This window comes from Prunus persica, chromosome G6, assembly GCF_000346465.2.
Source record: "Prunus persica cultivar Lovell chromosome G6, Prunus_persica_NCBIv2, whole genome shotgun sequence".
Lineage (NCBI taxonomy): Eukaryota > Viridiplantae > Streptophyta > Magnoliopsida > Rosales > Rosaceae > Prunus > Prunus persica.
Genome location: NC_034014.1, coordinates 20,831,888 through 20,836,681, shown reverse-complemented (window position 1 = coordinate 20,836,681; position 4,794 = coordinate 20,831,888). Strand labels below are relative to the sequence as shown.

The following is a 4,794-nucleotide window of genomic DNA, read 5'->3' as shown; positions in this document are numbered from 1 at the left end:
GTATGTCTTTTGACAATGCGATTGCAGGTGTTGTGTATCTTGATGTTGTTAAAAGTCTTATACATTTAATGGCGTGTCTTTGATGTTGTCGTATATGTAAATTTGTTCAAATTTATTTGACAACCTTCGAAAACTCATTTGACAATGGTCCAAGATGCAGTAGAAATTATCACCCTCTTATTCTTTGACAACTATGAGCTTTGTAGACTAGGTTTTGACAATACGCTTTCAACGTTGTCATGATGTTATCCAAAACTTGAATATAAGTGTTATCAAATCTTAGTTTGTTGATATTAACAAAAAATTCAAATCCTACTGAAACCATGTAATTGTTTTGGCATGCTAGAAGGGATGGTTCCCACTTGATATTGAATATGATTCTCAAATTGCTGTGCAAATGCTATTTTCAGATTTGGAGGAGGAGCGTCCCTTTTATAATTTGGTGACTAACTGCGAGAAGATGCTTTTGTACAAAGACTGCAGTATTACTCATAAATGTCAGGAAGGCAATTGCCATGCGAATAACTTGCCATGTTTGGGCTCAAAATTAGAATTGGGGTGTATAATTTGGGAGGGTGTGCCTGAAGGATTCGGACATTCTCTACTGGAAGATTTGAGTGGATTTGCTAGACCAGGAGTTTGATTATGTAGTTTTTGTTTCTGAGATTCAGCTCCCTTAGAACCCTAAAAAAAGCATGTTCAAAGTCCTGCAACACACCTAGTATCATCCGTACTACTTCTCATAATTTAATTCATAAAAAAGAGTCATTCATCATATATATAAATAAAAAATACTAGTCATACCACATTTATATACCACGTTATGTACAGAATGTCATGTGAACTTATACCCTAGTTTCACTTTCAATTTGTCATCTTAAAGAAAATTTTAAGAGAAATGTCACTCTTAATTTTTCAAAATCCATGATTTGTCATTTAACTTTAACACCATCCAATTTTCCATCCATTTTTAAGGATATTTGAGTCTTTCCATTTTCAAGGAAAAAAAAAAGAGAAAAAAAAGAGACCTCTCCCTCCCTTTCTCCCCAACCCCAACCCCACCCAACCCACCCCCCAAAACACATTGCACAGGACAACAAACACCACCCCCCTTCCCCCTTCTCTCACCTCTCTTCTCTCTCTCTTTGAGCATGTATAACCCAATATCCAACTCCTTTCATGTCTTCCTAGTTTCATTTAAGCCACTATGTTTATGTTGAAGGATCTAAAGTTTGCTTGGTCACCATTTGTTACATAGACTACCTAATTATTTGTTTGGTAGTTGTCCATCCACAAATTTTCAATATCCAAGTGGAAAAATTCCAAAAAGAAAAAATAAGAAGAAAAAGGTGGGCTGAGGGAATTTGTGAATGGAGGGTAGGTGTTTCATGGTAGAGAGAGGAGGAGGAAGGGGAAGAGGGAAGGGGGAATGAATTTCAAAGTGGGCTGGGTTGGTTGGAGCCGTTAGTTGCGCACATGGGATGGGGGAAGGTGAGATTTTCTTTTTCTTTTTAAATTGTAATTGTTTAAAAGATATACAATTGTTTTTATATTGATTTTTCCATTTTTTTAAATATCCTTAAAAATAGAAAGACTAAAATAGCCTTAAAAATTGATGAAAAATTCGATAATGTTAAAGTCAGATGATAAATCATGAATTTAAAAAAATTAAGGTGACATTTCTACAAAAAATCCCAAAAAAAATATTGACACTCGTACAACCAACTATTTTAACACAAAACAATCTTATTTATGCACTGTACATACAAAATTCCAAACTGAAAGCAATAAACTCGGTAGTCATATACGAATTAACGTCATAAAACATCACACAACACTTGAGTATGAGTCCTAACCTCATAAATAGTCCTAATAACTACAAGTGGTAAATATTTCATCATCCGACACTAAAAGCTAAAACAGAGCAAGAGTTACAGAAAAAAGCCAGAGCACCAGCCAGCCAGGGTGTGATTACCTCAGTGGTAGAGGTGTTTATTTGCAAAACCCCATGGCACCGCCACCCTAGATTAGTTGATTTAGCTCTATCTTAAAAAAATACTGAAAATAATTATAAATAAATAAAGAGGCCAGAGCACCAACATGATCAACATGCTGCACACATACATCTAGCACATACAAAAGGCTTTACCGCAACATGAGCTCCAACACCATTTCAATTTTTACAAGCTTTCCTTGTGCTTCCAACTCACAATTTTGCAGCTTGCTCAGTTTATGGTTAAAGAATCTCACAAAGTTGACAAACACTATAAACAAGTCACAAAAACCTAAATAAATAATTAGAACCAGCCAGGATGCCTTACATAGAAGCAGCTGGGTTTCTTTAGGTCCTCTTCTGTGTCAACAGACTATCTTCATCAACCAAATATCATCATTGATCTGAACTTTTGGTAAACTTCTCGTGGTCTTTTTTAACGCAAAGGATGAACCAATCTTCAAACTTTTTAGCCTTGACATACAAAATGAGAAGTAAACAAAATCAAAGCTCAACCGACTAACCTACAGCGGTCACATTGAAACTTACCCTAAAGGTCAATTCATATGAAAAATTTGATTTCATCTGAAGGGCTTGTGCTTGTAGAAAACTAGACAGTAGTAGGTTGTGCTGAATTACATAGGTGGTCTGCCAGAAATCCAAGGTAAGATTCTCACATCAAAACTAAATCCATAATGTGACAATGCGAACGTGAATAATGAATTACCTTATGCCTTTTCCCTCTGGAAGAACCAGAGGATTCAAGGCTCTTGAGATTTCCCGTAACAACTGCTCGCTTAGAATTTCAATCGATCTACAAAGAGTAAAAACAATGTCTACAAGTGGCAGCTGACCTGTCATAAGTCAACGAAATCAGATGAGCATTGTTGATGCTCAAAATGGTTAGGCCAAGATTGAGTCCAACTTAGTGATGAGGTGTGATGGATGATGGATGAAGGTGAGGACCTTCACCAAGTGTGTGAGGATTTGGGCAAACGATAAACATATAGAAGACAAGATATACGTGGTTCACCCGAATGATGGGCTACGTCCACGGAGAAGGGTGTTCTCATTATGATAATGTTTGTTTTCCTTTGTACAAGGGGATTAGACCCAAATATAAAGATAACAAGTGAGAAGCCCAGCCCAGAGATGGATCCAGAAGAGAGAGTCCAAGGCCCAAGGGTCTAGATCCAAGACTCGGATCCTCTTCTAAGGAAAGAGCAGTCTTCTTTTATAGGTGAGGGGGAGTCTCCATCTCTTGTAGTTTTCCGATGTGGGACTCCTCTTGCTTTGCTTAGAGTTGTGATTTGTGGTGATGCTTCTTTGGCTAAGGTGATGACCTCTCAAAGCATGGCACTCGAATGATCTAGCCTAGCTAGTTGCTCGGTCAGTTATGGTACAAACAAGCATTATACCAATTTGATCAAATTTTGACTGCTATCTAACTACGAAGATGAAGTACACAGACATGCGTATACACATACAAGTAAAAATACAAGAAACATCGCAGCAGAGGTATTAATTTTTTATATTTTATGTAGCGCGGGGATCAAATTGAAAAATTGGTTTTGAAAATCCTACTTAATTCTTAGAAGATCATCTTCTCTGTTTCTGAAGTTACACAAAAAGGAAAGAGCCGGATTTAGTAAAAGACCAGAGCCAGACAGCAAGATATAAGCAGCTTAAATGACCGACACTCAAGGCTTGGATGGATAGAGAGATATCACTTCTTCTAGTTTGTACACTTTGCCTTTCTCTCCCTCCCTCTCTCTCTGAATAACAACATACATGTATATAATTATATCTGGTTGAGATTAAGAGAGGTGGACTCTCCTCCATAGTAGTCATTCCTATCCATATGCAGAGTACCTATTTCAGGTAAATACCATATTAACATCAGCTAGTAGCCTAAACATTCTTATCAATGAATGATCTAGCTAAAGCCAATTTTATTGTGATTGAAAAAGAAAAAAGTTCCATAAGCTTTACCTTGAGACCATCCACTGAGAGGTCAGGAGGCAGCTGAGAATGCGTTCTTTGAGGCCCGTTCCGAGCACTATGACCTCGTATTCTTCATCAATGGCTCTGAGAGGCAGAGAGATCAGAAGGGAACAGAGTGTTTGTTTTGTGTTTGTGTTTTTGTCTGTTAAAACCGTTATCAGCCCCCCACGTACGTTCCACGTGGAAGCTTCTACTGCCTAAAACGAATGTCTTTTTATTTTCTTTGTCAAACATGTTTTAAATGTATATAGTTTTCTTTGATTAAAAATAATAATAATAACTACATTTCATTCCTTAGATAAGATCAAATATTTGAGCGCATCCTTGTCACAATTGGGGGAGAAAGAGGGGAGGGGAGGTCAACCGCGGCAGAAGACACAGCTTTGGGGAGAAGATTCTAACAGGTTACTCAATAGGATTGATAAGGGTGATGAAAAATATGCCTACACCATGGATGTCATTATGGCTGTATTTCAAATCAATCACGCATTGTAATGTGTTTTAATTCCCTTATATAATAATGCGTAATTGGCTTGAGATACCGCTACATTGACATTCATGTGTTATAATACTTCTCATGAAAAGCAATTAAGATTCTGTATTATTTATTTAGCCAATCTGAAAGTACAAAATCTGACCCCAAAGAAAAAACCTGAAAATACAAACACAATTAACATAGAAGAAAGTACAAACACGCCAAATATAAAAGAATCCATGGTCCAAATCTTAAAAGCTAATCATCGACATACATCTGCCAATTGCTGAAGTGACATATGCAAACTCGAATTTTATTGCAT

At 36.9% G+C, this 4,794-nt stretch overlaps 1 long non-coding RNA gene across 1 annotated transcript; it reads right to left on the bottom strand.

The window, feature by feature from the left end:
- On the bottom strand, window positions 1,729-4,071 carry LOC109949566. The gene is made up of 3 exons (XR_002272018.1): window positions 3,986-4,071; window positions 2,721-2,847; window positions 1,729-2,641 (listed from the first exon to the last, which is right to left on the bottom strand). It is a non-coding gene; the product is annotated as an uncharacterized LOC109949566 (long non-coding RNA).